This window comes from Hyperoodon ampullatus (genome assembly GCF_949752795.1).
Source record: "Hyperoodon ampullatus genome assembly, chromosome: 7".
NCBI lineage: Eukaryota > Metazoa > Chordata > Mammalia > Artiodactyla > Ziphiidae > Hyperoodon > Hyperoodon ampullatus.
This window is the reverse complement of record NC_136920.1, coordinates 37,616,219-37,638,389: the sequence shown is the minus strand read 5'-3', so window position 1 is coordinate 37,638,389 and position 22,171 is coordinate 37,616,219.

The following is a 22,171-nucleotide window of genomic DNA, read 5'->3' as shown; positions in this document are numbered from 1 at the left end:
TCACAGTTTGAAGAAAAAAAGGACATGCCAGAAAGCTCAAGTTCAAGGGATTCTGAGACGCATGCAAAGCCAACCACAAAGAGGTATCAGCTCACACTAGTCAGAATAAACATCAGCAAAAAAAAACCTACAAACAATAAATGCTGAAGTTGTTGTGGAGTAGTGCATACCCCCTCAACTTTAAGTGGGATGTAACCTGGTAACAGCCACTAATGATAACAGAATGCAGGTGCCTTTACAAGGTAAACATATTGCTACCATATGACCCAGCAGGCCCACTCCTGGGCCTATAACCTAAGAAGACAGAATTGGAAAGACACAGGCAGGCAAATGTGCATTGCCGCAGCATTACAATAGCCAAGACATGGAAGCAACCAAAAAGTCCATCAACAGATGAGTGGACAAAGAAGAACTGGTACATGTACAGACGGAATATTAGCCAAGGAAAAAAAGGACACAATGCCATTTGCAGCACTGTAGATGAGTCTAGACGTAATCACACAACTTGTAGTATGTCAGAAAGAGAAAGACACATATCGTGTGATATCACTTATAGGTGTTACCTATAAATTCATACCACTGAAGATATTTCCACAGAGAAGGGCAACCACAGATTCATTAAACAAACTTATGGTTCACCAATGGAAATTTGGGAGGATTGGTTACATTAGCATATTCGGGTTAAGAGGCATATACAAACATAGGTGAAATATAGAATCACCAAACACCTATGGAATACCAAGAGAAGACTACTCAACATTCTGTCATAACGTACATGGAAAAGGATCCCAGGAAGAATAGACATATGTTTATGTGTAAAAGAACCACATCTTGCACACCTAGAACAAGCCAAACATTGTAATCAAACTTGCTGTGATAAAAAATAAAAATTAAATTAAAAAAGCACACCAGAAGTAGTGAGACATAAACATAAAGGGCTTTTTCCTGGCACATTCCATTCTAAATTACAACCTAGAACACGACTTCCATTGAGGCTCTGTTGCCCTAGTAACCAGATTTGGTAAAGGAGAACTGCTGCCACCTTGTGGGCGTTTCACACAACAGCAGCTTTCATCCCAGCGCTAATGGTCAGTTGATATTCAAAATAATTGAAGGCCTGTAAATCACACCTGCCCTGAAAACAAACCCTGGGGTTGTATATCGACCAAAAAATTCAAAAGACGTCCACATTTCAAACCGACAGTTTCAAGAGGCATAATTTATGCACATTTGGCTTCTGTTTCTCTTTCTGTCTTTCTTTTTTGTGAAAAATCGGAAATGGAACAAGGGTGAACATCAGGAATTAAGAAAGCCATGCAAATCCAGTGTACAAAAACGTTCGCCTCACAGCCGTCAGAATGATCATCCGCAAAAAAAAGTCTACAAAGTATAAATGCTGAAGGAGTTTTAGAGAACTGCATACCCTTTAGCTGCTGGTGGGATGTAACCTGTTAACAGCCAGTAGTGAGAACAGAATGGAGGTGCATTTAAGGGTAAACATGGAGCTACCATGTGATCTGGTAGGCCCACTCATGGGCCTATCACGTGAGTAGACCAAAATCAAAAAGACACAGGCTGGCAATCCTGCACTGCAGCAACATGTACCACAGCCAAGACCTGGAAGAATCCAAAATGTCCATCAACAGAAAAATGCACCAAGAAGAAGTCGTCCATGTACACAATGAAATAATAGCCATGAAAAAGCATGGAACAGTGCCGTTGGCACCACCACAGAGGGATCTACAGATAATCACCCAACTTGAAGTAGGAAAGAAACCGAAAGACAGATATCCTATGACATGACTTATAGGCGTTACCTAAAAATTGATACCCATGAAATAATTTCCAAGAGAAGGACACACATAGATTCAGAAAACCAAATTAGGTTTAACCACATGGAAAGGTGTAAGGAATGTATGAATTAGGATACGGGGGTTAACACACATATACTAATACATATGAAATATATAATCACAAAATACCTATGGAATACCAAGACAGGTCTACTCAACACTCTATAAAAACATCCACGGGAAAGGAGCCAAAGAGGAATAGACAGATACATTGATAGGATGAACCAGAAACTGTACACCTAGGAGAATCTACATTTTTATGAAATGGGCTCTGATAGTTAATAAAAATTAAATTTAAAAAACAAACAACAATGTAGGAGATATAAGCTCTTGGGGGATTGCGCTGGCACATTCCACTCTAATTTGCAGCTTACTAACACGATCTCCAGGAAAGCTCTGCTGCCCAAAAACACAGAGTTGGAAATGTAGAAATGCGGCCGCCTTGAGGCCGTTTCCCACAAGAGCAGCTTTAAACCCACAGTTAATGGTCACTTAACATTCACAGGGACTTAGGGCTGTAAAGGACACCTGCCCTAAATAATTGTGCGGAGGTAGGGAATGGCCAAACAAATTCAAAACTGGCAAATTTTCAAGGAGGTAGTATGGAGGGGTAAGTTTGACTCACTCATTTTCAAAAAAGAGGAAAATGGATAAAAGCTCAACATGAGGAATTATATGACTCATGCAAATCTAACCTCCAAAAAGGTTTCAACTCACACATGTCAACTACCATCAGCTAAAAGTCTATAAACAATAAATGCTGAAGGGGTTTAAGACAACTGTGTACCCTCTAGCTGCTGGTGAGATGTAAAGTGGTAAGAGCCAATAATGAGAACAGAAAGGAGCTGCGTTTAAATGAAAAAAATTGAGCCACCATTCCATTCAGCAGGCCCACCGCTGAGCCTCTCACCTGAGAAATCCAGAGTCAAGGAGGCACAGGCTTCAACAGCTGCACTGCAGGAATTTTCACAATAGCCAAGACACGGAAGCAACCAAAATGTCCATCACCAGATGAGTGGAAAAAGAAGTGGTCCATGTACAAAAAGGAATATTTGCCATGGAAAACAATGAAACACTGCTCTTTGAGGCACCATAGATGAGCCTAGAGATAATCACAGAACATGAGGTAAGTCGGAAAGCAAAAGACATATCCTATGATATCACTTATAGGCGTTATCTAACAACTGACACAAATGAACATATTTCCACAGAGAAAGACACTCACAGACTTAGAAAACAGACTATGCTTATCGAAAAGAAAAGGTGGCGGGAATGGAAAAGTTAATCTTAGGGTTACCATACATGTACAAATACCTATTAAATACATATATCATAAAGACCGACCATATAGCAAGGGAGGTCTATGGAACACTCTGCAACAATTTACATGGCAAGTGGATCTGTACATGAATATATATATATATATATATATATATATATATATATATGTTATGCACAAATGAACCAGATTGTGTACACCTAGGACAAACAATATTCTAATCATTACCCCGATTAAAAAAACTAAAACAACGAACAATAAGTAATGTAACATAAACTTATGGGGGTTTCTCCTGCCACATTCCATTTTAATTTACCACCTAGGAACAGGACTTCCAGAAAGGCTCTGCTGCCCTAGTAACCAGATTTGGGAATGGAGAAATGCTGCCGCCTTGTGGCCGTTTCCCACAACAGTAGCTTTAAACCCAGTGCTAATGGTCACTAAATATTCACACTCATTACAATCCTGTGAATGACACCTACCCTCAGAAACAATCCTGGGGTCGAAAACTGACCCAAAAATTCAACCTTGAGGGCAACCTTTCAAGAAGACAATTTCAAGAGGTTAATTGTACTCTCCGTTTTTTGCATTTTTTCTTTAACAGAAATTTTAAAAGGTGTGGAAAAATGAACATTAGAAATATTTAAAGACATGCAAATCCAAGTTACAAAAATCCTATCAGCGCACACCACTCAGAATGGCCATCAGCAAAAATTCTGCAAACAACAAATGCTGAAGGGGTTGTGGAGAAATGCCTACACTTGGTTCAACGTGGGACGTGATAAGTACCAGTAAGGAAAACACAGACGAGGTGCCTTGAAAAGGTAAATACTGAGCTACCATTCAATCAAGCATACCCACTGCTGGGCCTATCGCCTGAGAGGATGAGAATCAAAAAGTCACAGGCTGGGCTTCACTGGTGGCGCAGTGGTTGAGAGTCGGCCACCAATGCAGGGGATATGGGTTCATGCCCCGGTGCGGGAAAATCCAACATGCCGTGGAGCAGCTTGTCCTGTGAGCTATGGCTGCTGGGACTGCGCGTCCGGAGCCTGTGCTCTCCAATGGGAGGGGCCACGGCAGTGTGAGGCCCACGTACCACAAAAAAAAAAAGACACAGGTTGGCAATCCTGCACTCGAGCAATATTTACCATAGCCAACACTTGGAAGCTATGAAAATATCCATCAACAGAGGAATGCACAAAGAAGAAGTGGTCCATGTACAAAATAGAATATGACTCCAACAAAAAAATATAAATTCAATTTAGAAAACAAACATATGTAAGCAGACATCAGCTTTGGGGCTTTATCCGGGCACATTCCACTCGAATTTATAACCGAGGAACACCACTGCCAGGAAAGTCTGTTTCCCTAGTTACCAGATTGGGAAAAGCAGAAATGCTGCTGCCCTCTGGCCGTAACCTGCAACAGCAGCTTGAAAACCTGTGCTAAGGGTCACTTCATATGCACCAGTACTGGAGGGCTGTAAATGAAACCTGCCCTCAAAATGTCTTGAGGGTGGTAATGGCCAAAATATTTCTAAATGTCACACATACTTCACGAAAACAATTTGAAGAGGTAAGCTGTAATCACAGTTTGAAGAAAAAAAGGACATGCCAGAAAGCTCAAGTTCAAGGGATTCTGAGACGCATGCAAAGCCCCACAAAGAGGTATCAGCTCACACTAGTCAGAATAAACATCAGCAAAAAAAACCTACAAACAATAAATGCTGAAGTTGTTGTGGAGTAGTGCATACCCCCTCAACTTTAAGTGGGATGTAACCTGGTAAGAGCCACTAATGACAACAGAATGCAGGTGCCTTTACAAGGTAAACATTTTGCTACCATATGATCCAGCAGGCCCACTCCTGGGCCTATAACCTAAGAAGACAGAATTGGAAAGACACAGGCAGGCAAATGTGCATTGCCGCAGCATTACAATAGCCAAGACATGGAAGCAACCAAAAAGTCCATCAACAGATGAGTGGACAAAGAAGAAGTGGTACATGTACAGACGGAATATTAGCCAAGGAAGAAAAGGACACAATGCCATTTGCAGCACCGTAGATGAGTCTAGACGTAATCACACAACTTGTGGTATGTCAGAAAGAGAAAGACACATATTGCATGATATCACTTATAGGTGTTACCTATAAATTGATACCACTGAAGATATTTCCACAGAGAAGGGCAACCACAGATTCATTAAACAAACTTATGGTTCACCAATGGAAATTTGGGAGGATTGGATACATTAGCATATTCGGGTTAAGAGGCATATACAAACACAGGTGAAATATAGAATCACCAAACACCTATGGAATACCAAGAGAAGACTACTCAACATTCTGTCATAACGTACATGGAAAAGGATCCCAGGAAGAATAGACATATGTTTATGTGTAAAAGAACCACATCTTGCACACCTAGAACAAGCCAAACATTGTGATCAAACTTGCTGTGATAAAAAATAAAAATTAAATTAAAAAAGCGAACCAGAAGTAGTGAGACATAAACATAAAGGGCTTTTTCCTGGCACATTCCATTCTAAATTACAACCTAGAACACGACTTCCATTGAGGCTCTGTTGCCCTAGTAACCAGATTTGGTAAAGGAGAACTGCTGCCACCTTGTGGGCGTTTCACACAACAGCAGCTTTCATCCCAGCGCTAATGGTCAGTTGATATTCGAAATAATTGAAGGCCTGTAAATCACACCTGCCCTGAAAACAAACCCTGGGGTTGTATATCGACCAAAAAATTCAAAAGACGTCCACATTTCAAACCGACAGTTTCAAGAGGCATAATTTATGCACATTTGGCTTCTGTTTCCCTTTCTGTCTTTCTTTTTTGTGAAAACTCGGGAATGGAACAAGGGTGAACATCAGGAATTAATAAGGCCATGCAAATCCAGTGTACAAAAACGTTCGCCTCACAGCCGTCAGAATGATCATCAGCAAAAAAAAGGCTCAAAGAATAAATGCTGAAGGGGTTTTAGAGAACTGCATACCCTTTAGCTGCTGGTGGGATGTAACCTGTTAACAGCCAGTAGTGAGAACAGAATGGAGGTGCATTTAAGGGTAAACATGGAGCTACCATGTGATCTGGTAGGCCCACTCATGGGCCTATCACGTGAGTAGACCAGAATCAAAAAGACACAGGCTGGCAATCCTGCACTGCAGCAACATGTACCACAGCCAAGACCTGGAAGAATCCAAAATGTCCATCAACAGAAAAATGCACCAAGAAGAAGTCGTCCATGTACACAATGGAATAATAGCCATGAAAAAGCATGGAACAGTGCCGTTGGCACCACCACAGAGGGATCTACAGATAATCACCCAACTTGAAGTAGGAAAGAAACCGAAAGACAGATATCCTATGACATCACTTATAGGCGTTACCTAAAAATTGATACCCATGAAATAATTTCCAAGAGAAGGACACACATAGATTCAGAAAACCAAATTAGGTTTAACCACATGGAAAGGTGTAAGGAATGTATGAATTAGGATACGGGGGTTTACACACATATACTAATACATATGAAATATATAATCACAAAATACCTATGGAATACCAAGACAGGTCTACTCAACACTCTATAAAAACATCCACGGGAAAGGAGCCAAAGAGGAACAGACAGATACATTGATAGGATGAACCAGAAACTGTACACCTAGGAGAATCTACATTTTTATCAAATTGGCTCTGATAATTAATAAAAATTAAATTTAAAAAACAAACAACAATGTAGGAGATATAAGCTCTTGGGGGATTGCGCTGGCACATTCCACTCTAATTTGCAGCTTACTAACACGATCTCCAGGAAAGCTCTGTTGCCCAAAAACACAGAGTTGGAAATGTAGAAATGCGGCCGCCTTGAGGCCGTTTCCCACAAGAGCGGCTTTAAACCCACAGTTAATGGTCACTTAACATTCACAGGGACTTAGGGCTGTAAAGGACACCTGCCCTAAATAATTGTGTGGAGGTAGGGAATGGCCAAACAAATTCAAAACTGGCAAATTTTCAAGGAGGTAGTATGGAGGGGTAAGTTTGACTCACTCATTTTCAAAAAAGAGGAAAATGGATAAAAGCTCAACATGAGGAATTATATGACTCATGCAAATCTAACCTCCAAAAAGGTTTCAACTCACACATGTCAACTACCATCAGCTAAAAGTCTATAAACAATAAATGCTGAAGGGGTTTAAGACAACTGTGTACCCTCTAGCTGCTGGTGAGTTGTAAAGTGGTAACAGCCAATAATGAGAACAGAAAGGAGCTGCGTTTAAATGAAAAAAATTGAGCCACCATTCCATTCAGCAGGCCCACCGCTGAGCCTCTCACCTGAGAAATCCAGAGTCAAGGAGGCACAGGCTTCAACAGCTGCACTGCAGGAATTTTCACAATAGCCAAGACACGGAAGCAACCAAAATGTCCATCACCAGATGAGTGGAAAAAGAAGTGGTCCATGTACAAAAAGGAATATTTGCCATGGAAAACAATGAAACACTGCTCTTTGAGGCACCATAGATGAGCCTAGAGATAATCACAGAACATGAGGTAAGTCGGAAAGCAAAAGACATATCCTATGATATCACTTATAGGCGTTATCTAACAACTGACACAAATGAACATATTTCCACAGAGAAAGACACTCACAGACTTAGAAAACAAACTATGCTTATCCAAAAGGAAAGGTGGCGGGAATGGAAAAGTTAATCTTAGGGTTACCATACGTGTACAAATACCTATTAAATACATATATCATAAAGACTGACCATATAGCAAAGGAGGTCTATGGAACACTCTGCAACAATTTACATGGCAAGTGGATCTGTACATGAATATATATATATATATATATATATATATATATATATATATATGTATATATATGTTATGCACAAATGAACCAGATTGTGTACACCTAGGACAAACAATATTCTAATCATTACCCCGATTAAAAAAACTAAAACAACGAACAAGAAGTAATGTAACATAAACTTATGGGGGTTTCTCCTGCCACATTCCATTTTAATTTACAACCTAGGAACAGGACTTCCAGAAAGGCTCTGCTGCCCTAGTTACCAGATTTGGGAATGGAGAAATGCTGCTGCCTTGTGGCCGTTTCCCACAACAGCAGCTTTAAACCCAGTGCTAATGGTCACTAAATATTCACACTCATTACAATCCTGTGAATGACACCTACCCTCAGAAACAATCCTGGGGTCGAAAACTGACCCAAAAATTCAACCTTGAGGGCAACCTTTCAAGAAGACAATTTCAAGAGGTTAATTGTACTCTCCGTTTTTTGCATTTTTTCTTTAACAGAAATTTTAAAAGGTGTGGAAAAATGAACATTAGAAATATTTAAAGACATGCAAATCCAAGTTACAAAAATCCTATCAGCGCACACCACTCAGAATGGCCATCAGCAAAAATTCTGCATACAATAAGTGCTGAAGGGGTTGTGGAGAAATGCCTACACTTGGTTCAAAGTGGGACATGATAAGTACCAGTAAGGAAAACACAGACGAGGTGCCTTGAAAAGGTAAATACTGAGCTACCATTCAATCAAGCATACCCACTGCTGGGCCTATCGCCTGAGAGGATGAGAATCAAAAAGTCACAGGCTGGGCTTCACTGGTGGCACAGTGGTTGAGAGTCGGCCACCAATGCAGGGGATGTGGGTTCATGCCCCGGTGCGGGAAAATCCAACATGCCGTGGAGCGGCTTGTCCTGTGAGCTATGGCTGCTGGGCCTGCGCGTCCGGAGCCTGTGCTCTCCAATGGGAGGGGCCACAGCAGGGTGAGGCCCACGTACCACAAAAAAAAAGACACAGGTTGGCAATCCTGCACTCGAGCAATATTTACCATAGCCAACACTTGGAAGCTATGAAAATGTCCATCAACAGAGGAATGCACAAAGAAGAAGTGGTCCATGTACAAAATAGAATATGACTCCAACAAAAAAATATAAATTCAATTTAGAAAACAAACATATGTAAGCAGACATCAGCTTTGGGGCTTTATCCGGGCACATTCCACTCGAATTTATAACCGAGGAACACCACTGCCAGGAAAGTCTGTTTCCCTAGTTACCAGATTGGGAAAAGCAGAAATGCTGCTGCCCTCTGGCCGTAACCTGCAACAGCAGCTTGAAAACCTGTGCTAAGGGTCACTTCATATGCACCAGTACTGGAGGGCTGTAAATGAAACCTGCCCTCAAAATGTCTTGAGGGTGGTAATGGCCAAAATATTTCTAAATGTCACACATACTTCACAAAAACAATTTGAAGAGGTAAGCTGTAATCACAGTTTGAAGAAAAAAAGGACATGCCAGAAAGCTCAAGTTCAAGGGATTCTGAAACGCATGCAAAGCCCCACAAAGAGGTATCAGCTCACACTAGTCAGAATAAACATCAGCAAAAAAAACCTACAAACAATAAATGCTGAAGTTGTTGTGGAGTAGTGCATACCCCCTCAACTTTAAGTGGGATGTAACCTGGTAAGAGCCACTAATGACAACAGAATGCAGGTGCCTTTACAAGGTAAACATTTTGCTACCATATGATCCAGCAGGCCCACTCCTGGGCCTATAACCTAAGAAGACAGAATTGGAAAGACACAGGCAGGCAATTGTGCATTGCCGCAGCATTACAATAGCCAAGACATGGAAGCAACCAAAAAGTCCATCAACAGATGAGTGGACAAAGAAGAAGTGGTACATGTACAGACGGAATATTAGCCAAGGAAGAAAAGGACACAATGCCATTTGCAGCACCGTAGATGAGTCTAGACTTAATCACACAACTTGTGGTATGTCAGAAAGAGAAAGACACATATCGTATGATACCACTTATAGGTGTTACCTATAAATTGATACCACTGAAGATATTTCCACAGAGAAGGGCAACCACAGATTCATTAAACAAACTTATGGTTCACCAATGGAAATTTGGGAGGATTGGATACATTAGCATATTCGGGTTAAGAGGCATATACAAACACAGGTGAAATATAGAATCACCAAACACCTATGGAATACCAAGAGAAGACTACTCAACATTCTGTCATAACGTACATGGAAAAGGATCCCAGGAAGAATAGACATATGTTTATGTGTAAAAGAACCACATCTTGCACACCTAGAACAAGCCAAACATTGTGATCAAACTTGCTGTGATAAAAAATAAAAATTAAATTAAAAAAGCGAACCAGAAGTAGTGAGACATAAACATAAAGGGCTTTTTCCTGGCACATTCCATTCTAAATTACAACCTAGAACACGACTTCCATTGAGGCTCTGTTGCCCTAGTAACCAGATTTGGTAAAGGAGAACTGCTGCCACCTTGTGGGCGTTTCACACAACAGCAGCTTTCATCCCAGCGCTAATGGTCAGTTGATATTCGAAATAATTGAAGGCCTGTAAATCACACCTGCCCTGAAAACAAACCCTGGGGTTGTATATCGACCAAAAAATTCAAAAGACGTCCACATTTCAAACCGACAGTTTCAAGAGGCATAATTTATGCACATTTGGCTTCTGTTTCCCTTTCTGTCTTTCTTTTTTGTGAAAACTCGGGAATGGAACAAGGGTGAACATCAGGAATTAATAAGGCCATGCAAATCCAGTGTACAAAAACGTTCGCCTCACAGCCGTCAGAATGATCATCAGCAAAAAAAAGGCTCAAAGAATAAATGCTGAAGGGGTTTTAGAGAACTGCATACCCTTTAGCTGCTGGTGGGATGTAACCTGTTAACAGCCAGTAGTGAGAACAGAATGGAGGTGCATTTAAGGGTAAACATGGAGCTACCATGTGATCTGGTAGGCCCACTCATGGGCCTATCACGTGAGTAGACCAGAATCAAAAAGACACAGGCTGGCAATCCTGCACTGCAGCATCATGTACCACAGCCAAGACCTGGAAGAATCCAAAATGTCCATCAACAGAAAAATGCACCAAGAAGAAGTCGTCCATGTACACAATGGAATAATAGCCATGAAAAAGCATGGAACAGTGCCGTTGGCACCACCACAGAGGGATCTACAGATAATCACCCAACTTGAAGTAGGAAAGAAACCGAAAGACAGATATCCTATGACATCACTTATAGGCGTTACCTAAAAATTGATACCCATGAAATAATTTCCAAGAGAAGGACACACATAGATTCAGAAAACCAAATTAGGTTTAACCACATGGAAAGGTGTAAGGAATGTATGAATTAGGATACGGGGGTTTACACACATATACTAATACATATGAAATATATAATCACAAAATACCTATGGAATACGAAGACAGGTCTACTCAACACTCTATAAAAACATCCACGGGAAAGGAGCCAAAGAGGAACAGACAGATACATTGATAGGATGAACCAGAAACTGTACACCTAGGAGAATCTACATTTTTATCAAATTGGCTCTGATAATAAATAAAAATTAAATTTAAAAAACAAACAACAATGTAGGAGATATAAGCTCTTGGGGGATTGCGCTGGCACATTCCACTCTAATTTGCAGCTTACTAACACGATCTCCAGGAAAGCTCTGTTGCCCAAAAACACAGAGTTGGAAATGTAGAAATGCGGCCGCCTTGAGGCCGTTTCCCACAAGAGCGGCTTTAAACCCACAGTTAATGGTCACTTAACATTCACAGGGACTTAGGGCTGTAAAGGACACCTGCCCTAAATAATTGTGTGGAGGTAGGGAATGGCCAAACAAATTCAAAACTGGCAAATTTTCAAGGAGGTAGTATGGAGGGGTAAGTTTGACTCACTCATTTTCAAAAAAGAGGAAAATGGATAAAAGCTCAACATGAGGAATTATATGACTCATGCAAATCTAACCTCCAAAAAGGTTTCAACTCACACATGTCAACTACCATCAGCTAAAAGTCTATAAACAATAAATGCTGAAGGGGTTTAAGACAACTGTGTACCCTCTAGCTGCTGGTGAGTTGTAAAGTGGTAACAGCCAATAATGAGAACAGAAAGGAGCTGCGTTTAAATGAAAAAAATTGAGCCACCATTCCATTCAGCAGGCCCACCGCTGAGCCTCTCACCTGAGAAATCCAGAGTCAAGGAGGCACAGGCTTCAACAGCTGCACTGCAGGAATTTTCACAATAGCCAAGACACGGAAGCAACCAAAATGTCCATCACCAGATGAGTGGAAAAAGAAGTGGTCCATGTACAAAAAGGAATATTTGCCATGGAAAACAATGAAACACTGCTCTTTGAGGCACCATAGATGAGCCTAGAGATAATCACAGAACATGAGGTAAGTCGGAAAGCAAAAGACATATCCTATGATATCACTTATAGGCGTTATCTAACAACTGACACAAATGAACATATTTCCACAGAGAAAGACACTCACAGACTTAGAAAACAAACTATGCTTATCCAAAAGGAAAGGTGGCGGGAATGGAAAAGTTAATCTTAGGGTTACCATACGTGTACAAATACCTATTAAATACATATATCATAAAGACTGACCATATAGCAAAGGAGGTCTATGGAACACTCTGCAACAATTTACATGGCAAGTGGATCTGTACATGAATATATATATATATATATATATATATATATGTATATATATGTTATGCACAAATGAACCAGATTGTGTACACCTAGGACAAACAATATTCTAATCATTACCCCGATTAAAAAAACTAAAACAACGAACAACAAGTAATGTAACATAAACTTATGGGGGTTTCACCTGCCACATTCCATTTTAATTTACAACCTAGGAACAGGACTTCCAGAAAGGCTCTGCTGCCCTAGTAACCAGATTTGGGAATGGAGAAATGCTGCCGCCTTGTGGCCGTTTCCCACAACAGCAGCTTTAAACCCAGTGCTAATGGTCACTAAATATTCACACTCATTACAATCCTGTGAATGACACCTACCATCAGAAACAATCCTGGGGTCGAAAACTGACCCAAAAATTCAACCTTGAGGGCAACCTTTCAAGAAGACAATTTCAAGAGGTTAATTGTACTCTCCGTTTTTTGCATTTTTTCTTTAACAGAAATTTTAAAAGGTGTGGAAAAATGAACATTAGAAATATTTAAAGACATGCAAATCCAAGTTACAAAAATCCTATCAGCGCACACCACTCAGAATGGCCATCAGCAAAAATTCTGCAAACAACAAATGCTGAAGGGGTTGTGGAGAAATGCCTACACTTGGTTCAACGTGGGACATGATAAGTACCAGTAAGGAAAACACAGATGAGGTGCCTTGAAAAGGTAAATACTGAGCTACCATTCAATCAAGCATACCCACTGCTGGGCCTATCGCCTGAGAGGATGAGAATCAAAAAGTCACAGGCTGGGCTTCAGAGGTGGCGCAGTGGTTGAGAGTCGGCCACCAATGCAGGGGATATGGGTGCATGCCCCGGTGCGGGAAAATCCAACATTCCGTGGAGCGGCTTGTCCTGTGAGCTATGGCTGCTGGGACCGCGTGTCCGGAGCCTGTGCTCTCCAGTGGGAGGGGCCACGGCAGGGTGAGGCCCACGTACCACAAAAAAAAAAAAAACAGGTTGGCAATCCTGCACTCGAGCAATATTTACCATAGCCAACACTTGGAAGCTATGAAAATGTCCATCAACAGAGGAATGCACAAAGAAGAAGTGGTCCATGTACAAAACAGAATATGACTCAAACAAAAAAATATAAATTCAATTTAGAAAACAAACATATGTAAGCAGACATCAGCTTTGGGGCTTTATCCGGGCACATTCCACTCGAATTTATAACCGAGGAACACCACTGCCAGGAAAGTCTGTTTCCCTAGTTACCAGATTGGGAAAAGCAGAAATGCTGCCGCCCTCTGGCCATTACCTGCAACAGCAGCTTGAAAACCTGTGCTAAGGGTCACTTCATATGCACCAGTACTGGAGGGCTGTAAATGAAACCTGCCCTCAAAATGTCTTGAGGGACGTAATGGCCAAAATATTTCTGAATGTCACACATACTTCACGAAAACAATTTGAAGAGGTAAGCTGTAATCACAGTTTGAAGAAAAAAAGGATATGCCAGAAAGCTCAAGTTCAAGGGATTCTGAGACGCATGCAAAGCCAACCACAAAGAGGTGTCAGCTCACACTAGTCAGAATAAACATCAGCAAAAAAAACCTACAAACAATAAATGCTGAAGTTGTTGTGGAGTAGTGCATAACCCCTCAACTTTAAGTGGGATGTAACCTGGTAACAGCCACTAATGACAACAGAATGCAGGTGCCTTTACAAGGTAAACATTTTGCTACCATATGATCCAGCAGGCCCACTCCTGGGCCTATAACCTAAGTAGACAGAATTGGAAAGACACAGGCAGGCAAATGTGCATTGCTGCAGCATTACAATAGCCAAGACATGGAAGCAACCAAAAAGTCCATCAACAGATGAGTGGACAAAGAAGAACTGGTACATGTACAGACGGAATATTAGCCAAGGAAAAAAAGGACACAATGCCATTTGCAGCACCGTAGATGAGTCTAGACGTAATCACACAACTTGTAGTATGTCAGAAAGAGAAAGACACATATCGTGTGATATCACTTATAGGTGTTACCTATAAATTGATACCACTGAAGATATTTCCACAGAGAAGGGCAACCACAGATTCATTAAACAAACTTATGGTTCACCAATGGAAATTTGGGAGGATTGGTTACATTAGCATATTCGGGTCAAGAGGCATATACAAACATAGGTGAAATATAGAATCACCAAACACCTATGGAATACCAAGAGAAGACTACTCAACATTCTGTCATAACGTACATGGAAAAGGATCCCAGGAAGAATAGACATATGTTTATGTGTAAAAGAACCACATCTTGCACACCTAGAACAAGCCAAACATTGTAATCAAACTTGCTGTGATAAAAAATAAAAATTAAATTAAAAAAGCACACCAGAAGTAGTGAGACATAAACATAAAGGGCTTTTTCCTGGCACATTCCATTCTAAATTACAACCTAGAACACGACTTCCATTGAGGCTCTGTTGCCCTAGTAACCAGATTTGGTAAAGGAGAACTGCTGCCACCTTGTGGGCGTTTCACACAACAGCAGCTTTCATCCCAGCGCTAATGGTCAGTTGATATTCAAAATAATTGAAGGCCTGTAAATCACACCTGCCCTGAAAACAAACCCTGGGGTTGTATATCGACCAAAAAATTCAAAAGACGTCCACATTTCAAACCGACAGTTTCAAGAGGCATAATTTATGCACATTTGGCTTCTGTTTCTCTTTCTGTCTTTCTTTTTTGTGAAAAATCGGAAATGGAACAAGGGTGAACATCAGGAATTAAGAAAGCCATGCAAATCCAGTGTACAAAAACGTTCGCCTCACAGCCGTCAGAATGATCATCCGCAAAAAAAAGTCTACAAAGTATAAATGCTGAAGGAGTTTTAGAGAACTGCATACCCTTTAGCTGCTGGTGGGATGTAACCTGTTAACAGCCAGTAGTGAGAACAGAATGGAGGTGCATTTAAGGGTAAACATGGAGCTACCATGTGATCTGGTAGGCCCACTCATGGGCCTATCACGTGAGTAGACCAAAATCAAAAAGACACAGGCTGGCAATCCTGCACTGCAGCAACATGTACCACAGCCAAGACCTGGAAGAATCCAAAATGTCCATCAACAGAAAAATGCACCAAGAAGAAGTCGTCCATGTACACAATGAAATAATAGCCATGAAAAAGCATGGAACAGTGCCGTTGGCACCACCACAGAGGGATCTACAGATAATCACCCAACTTGAAGTAGGAAAGAAACCGAAAGACAGATATCCTATGACATCACTTATAGGCGTTACCTAAAAATTGATACCCATGAAATAATTTCCAAGAGAAGGACACACATAGATTCGGAAAACCAAATTAGGTTTAACCACATGGAAAGGTGTAAGGAATGTATGAATTAGGATACGGGGGTTAACACACATATACTAATACATATGAAATATATAATCACAAACTACCTATGGAATACCAAGACAGGTCTACTCAACACTCTATAAAAACATCCACGGGAAAGGAGCCAAAGAGGAATAGACAGATACATTGATAGGATGAACCAGAAACTGTACACCTAGGAGAATCTACATTTTTATGAAATGGGCTCTGATAGTTAATAAAAATTAAATTTAAAAAACAAACAACAATGTAGGAGATATAAGCTCTTGGGGGATTGCGCTGGCACATTCCACTCTAATTTGCAGCTTACTAACACGATCTCCAGGAAAGCTCTGCTGCCCAAAAACACAGAGTTGGAAATGTAGAAATGCGGCCGCCTTGAGGCCGTTTCCCACAAGAGCAGCTTTAAACCCACAGTTAATGGTCACTTAACATTCACAGGGACTTAGGGCTGTAAAGGACACCTGCCCTAAATAATTGTGCGGAGGTAGGGAATGGCCAAACAAATTCAAAACTGGCAAATTTTCAAGGAGGTAGTATGGAGGGGTAAGTTTGACTCACTCATTTTCAAAAAAGAGGAAAATGGATAAAAGCTCAACATGAGGAATTATATGACTCATGCAAATCTAACCTCCAAAAAGGTTTCAACTCACACATGTCAACTACCATCAGCTAAAAGTCTATAAACAATAAATGCTGAAGGGGTTTAAGACAACTGTGTACCCTCTAGCTGCTGGTGAGATGTAAAGTGGTAAGAGCCAATAATGAGAACAGAAAGGAGCTGCGTTTAAATGAAAAAAATTGAGCCACCATTCCATTCAGCAGGCCCACCGCTGAGCCTCTCACCTGAGAAATCCAGAGTCAAGGAGGCACAGGCTTCAACAGCTGCACTGCAGGAATTTTCACAATAGCCAAGACACGGAAGCAACCAAAATGTCCATCACCAGATGAGTGGAAAAAGAAGTGGTCCATGTACAAAAAGGAATATTTGCCATGGAAAACAATGAAACACTGCTCTTTGAGGCACCATAGATGAGCCTAGAGATAATCACAGAACATGAGGTAAGTCGGAAAGCAAAAGACATATCCTATGATATCACTTATAGGCGTTATCTAACAACTGACACAAATGAACATATTTCCACAGACTTAGAAAACAAACTATGCTTATCCAAAAGAAAAGGTGGCGGGAATGGAAAAGTTAATCTTAGGGTTACCATACATGTACAAATACCTATTAAATACATATATCATAAAGACCGACCATATAGCAAGGGAGGTCTATGGAACACTCTGCAACAATTTACATGGCAAGTGGATCTGTATATGAATATATATATATATATATATATATATATGTTATGCACAAATGAACCAGATTGTGTACACCTAGGACAAACAATATTCTAATCATTACCCCGATTAAAAAAACTAAAACAACGAACAATAAGTAATGTAACATAAACTTATGGGGGTTTCTCCTGCCACATTCCATTTTAATTTACCACCTAGGAACAGGACTTCCAGAAAGGCTCTGCTGCCCTAGTAACCAGATTTGGGAATGGAGAAATGCTGCCGCCTTGTGGCCGTTTCCCACAACAGTAGCTTTAAACCCAGTGCTAATGGTCACTAAATATTCACACTCATTACAATCCTGTGAATGACACCTACCCTCAGAAACAATCCTGGGGTCGAAAACTGACCCAAAAATTCAACCTTGAGGGCAACCTTTCAAGAAGAAAATTTCAAGAGGTTAATTGTACTCTCCGTTTTTTGCATTTTTTCTTTAACAGAAATTTTAAAAGGTGTGGAAAAATGAACATTAGAAATAATTAAAGACATGCAAATCCAAGTTACAAAAATCCTATCAGCGCACACCACTCAGAATGGCCATCAGCAAAAATTCTGCATACAATAAGTGCTGAAGGGGTTGTGGAGAAATGCCTACACTTGGTTCAAAGTGGGACATGATAAGTACCAGTAAGGAAAACACAGACGAGGTGCCTTGAAAAGGTAAATACTGAGCTACCATTCAATCAAGCATACCCACTGCTGGGCCTATCGCCTGAGAGGATGAGAATCAAAAAGTCACAGGCTGGGCTTCACTGGTGGCACAGTGGTTGAGAGTCGGCCACCAATGCAGGGGATGTGGGTTCATGCCCCGGTGCGGGAAAATCCAACATGCCGTGGAGCGGCTTGTCCTGTGAGCTATGGCTGCTGGGCCTGCGCGTCCGGAGCCTGTGCTCTCCAATGGGAGGGGCCACGGCAGGGTGAGGCCCACGTACCACAAAAAAAAAGACACAGGTTGGCAATCCTGCACTCGAGCAATATTTACCATAGCCAACACTTGGAAGCTATGAAAATGTCCATCAACAGAGGAATGCCCAAAGAAGAAGTGGTCCATGTACAAAATAGAATATGACTCCAACAAAAAAATATAAATTCAATTTAGAAAACAAACATATGTAAGCAGACATCAGCTTTGGGGCTTTATCCGGGCACATTCCACTCGAATTTATAACCGAGGAACACCACTGCCAGGAAAGTCTGTTTCCCTAGTTACCAGATTGGGAAAAGCAGAAATGCTGTTGCCCTCTGGCCGTAACCTGCAACAGCAGCTTGAAAACCTGTGCTAAGGGTCACTTCATATGCACCAGTACTGGAGGGCTGTAAATGAAACCTGCCCTCAAAATGTCTTGAGGGTGGTAATGGCCAAAATATTTCTAAATGTCACACATACTTCACAAAAACAATTTGAAGAGGTAAGCTGTAATCACAGTTTGAAGAAAAAAAGGACATGCCAGAAAGCTCAAGTTCAAGGGATTCTGAGACGCATGCAAAGCCCCACAAAGAGGTATCAGCTCACACTAGTCAGAATAAACATCAGCAAAAAAAACCTACAAACAATAAATGCTGAAGTTGTTGTGGAGTAGTGCATACCCCCTCAACTTTAAGTGGGATGTAACCTGGTAAGAGCCACTAATGACAACAGAATGCAGGTGCCTTTACAAGGTAAACATTTTGCTACCATATGATCCAGCAGGCCCACTCCTGGGCCTATAACCTAAGAAGACAGAATTGGAAAGACACAGGCAGGCAAATGTGCATTGCCGCAGCATTACAATAGCCAAGACATGGAAGCAACCAAAAAGTCCATCAACAGATGAGTGGACAAAGAAGAAGTGGTACATGTACAGACGGAATATTAGCCAAGGAAGAAAAGGACACAATGCCATTTGCAGCACCGTAGATGAGTCTAGACGTAATCACACAACTTGTGGTATGTCAGAAAGAGAAAGACACATATTGCATGATATCACTTATAGGTGTTACCTATAAATTGATACCACTGAAGATATTTCCACAGAGAAGGGCAACCACAGATTCATTAAACAAACTTATGGTTCACCAATGGAAATTTGGGAGGATTGGATACATTAGCATATTCGGGTTAAGAGGCATATACAAACACAGGTGAAATATAGAATCACCAAACACCTATGGAATACCAAGAGAAGACTACTCAACATTCTGTCATAACGTACATGGAAAAGGATCCCAGGAAGAATAGACATATGTTTATGTGTAAAAGAACCACATCTTGCACACCTAGAACAAGCCAAACATTGTGATCAAACTTGCTGTGATAAAAAATAAAAATTAAATTAAAAAAGCGAACCAGAAGTAGTGAGACATAAACATAAAGGGCTTTTTCCTGGCACATTCCATTCTAAATTACAACCTAGAACACGACTTCCATTGAGGCTCTGTTGCCCTAGTAACCAGATTTGGTAAAGGAGAACTGCTGCCACCTTGTGGGCGTTTCACACAACAGCAGCTTTCATCCCAGCGCTAATGGTCAGTTGATATTCGAAATAATTGAAGGCCTGTAAATCACACCTGCCCTGAAAACAAACCCTGGGGTTGTATATCGACCAAAAAATTCAAAAGACGTCCACATTTCAAACCGACAGTTTCAAGAGGCATAATTTATGCACATTTGGCTTCTGTTTCCCTTTCTGTCTTTCTTTTTTGTGAAAACTCGGGAATGGAACAAGGGTGAACATCAGGAATTAATAAGGCCATGCAAATCCAGTGTACAAAAACGTTCGCCTCACAGCCGTCAGAATGATCATCAGCAAAAAAAAGGCTCAAAGAATAAATGCTGAAGGGGTTTTAGAGAACTGCATACCCTTTAGCTGCTGGTGGGATGTAACCTGTTAACAGCCAGTAGTGAGAACAGAATGGAGGTGCATTTAAGGGTAAACATGGAGCTACCATGTGATCTGGTAGGCCCACTCATGGGCCTATCACGTGAGTAGACCAGAATCAAAAAGACACAGGCTGGCAATCCTGCACTGCAGCAACATGTACCACAGCCAAGACCTGGAAGAATCCAAAATGTCCATCAACAGAAAAATGCACCAAGAAGAAGTCGTCCATGTACACAATGGAATAATAGCCATGAAAAAGCATGGAACAGTGCCGTTGGCACCACCACAGAGGGATCTACAGATAATCACCCAACTTGAAGTAGGAAAGAAACCGAAAGACAGATATCCTATGACATCACTTATAGGCGTTACCTAAAAATTGATACCCATGAAATAATTTCCAAGAGAAGGACACACATAGATTCAGAAAACCAAATTAGGTTTAACCACATGGAAAGGTGTAAGGAATGTATGAATTAGGATACGGGGGTTTACACACATATACTAATACATATGAAATATATAATCACAAAATACCTATGGAATACGAAGACAGGTCTACTCAACACTCTATAAAAACATCCACGGGAAAGGAGCCAAAGAGGAACAGACAGATACATTGATAGGATGAACCAGAAACTGTACACCTAGGAGAATCTACATTTTTATCAAATTGGCTCTGATAATTAATAAAAATTAAATTTAAAAAACAAACAACAATGTAGGAGATATAAGCTCTTGGGGGATTGCGCTGGCACATTCCACTCTAATTTGCAGCTTACTAACACGATCTCCAGGAAAGCTCTGTTGCCCAAAAACACAGAGTTGGAAATGTAGAAATGCGGCCGCCTTGAGGCCGTTTCCCACAAGAGCGGCTTTAAACCCACAGTTAATGGTCACTTAACATCCACAGGGACTTAGGGCTGTAAAGGACACCTGCCCTAAATAATTGTGCGGAGGTAGGGAATGGCCAAACAAATTCAAAACTGGCAAATTTTCAAGGAGGTAGTATGGAGGGGTAAGTTTGACTCACTCATTTTCAAAAAAGAGGAAAATGGATAAAAGCTCAACATGAGGAATTATATGACTCATGCAAATCTAACCTCCAAAAAGGTTTCAACTCACACATGTCAACTACCATCAGCTAAAAGTCTATAAACAATAAATGCTGAAGGGGTTTAAGACAACTGTGTACCCTCTAGCTGCTGGTGAGTTGTAAAGTGGTAACAGCCAATAATGAGAACAGAAAGGAGCTGCGTTTAAATGAAAAAAATTGAGCCACCATTCCATTCAGCAGGCCCACCGCTGAGCCTCTCACCTGAGAAATCCAGAGTCAAGGAGGCACAGGCTTCAACAGCTGCACTGCAGGAATTTTCACAATAGCCAAGACACGGAAGCAACCAAAATGTCCATCACCAGATGAGTGGAAAAAGAAGTGGTCCATGTACAAAAAGGAATATTTGCCATGGAAAACAATGAAACACTGCTCTTTGAGGCACCATAGATGAGCCTAGAGATAATCACAGAACATGAGGTAAGTCGGAAAGCAAAAGACATATCCTATGATATCACTTATAGGCGTTATCTAACAACTGACACAAATGAACATATTTCCACAGAGAAAGACACTCACAGACTTAGAAAACAAACTATGCTTATCCAAAAGGAAAGGTGGCGGGAATGGAAAAGTTAATCTTAGGGTTACCATACGTGTACAAATACCTATTAAATACATATATCATAAAGACTGACCATATAGCAAAGGAGGTCTATGGAACACTCTGCAACAATTTACATGGCAAGTGGATCTGTACATGAATATATATATATATATATATATATATATATATATATATACATGTATATATATGTTATGCACAAA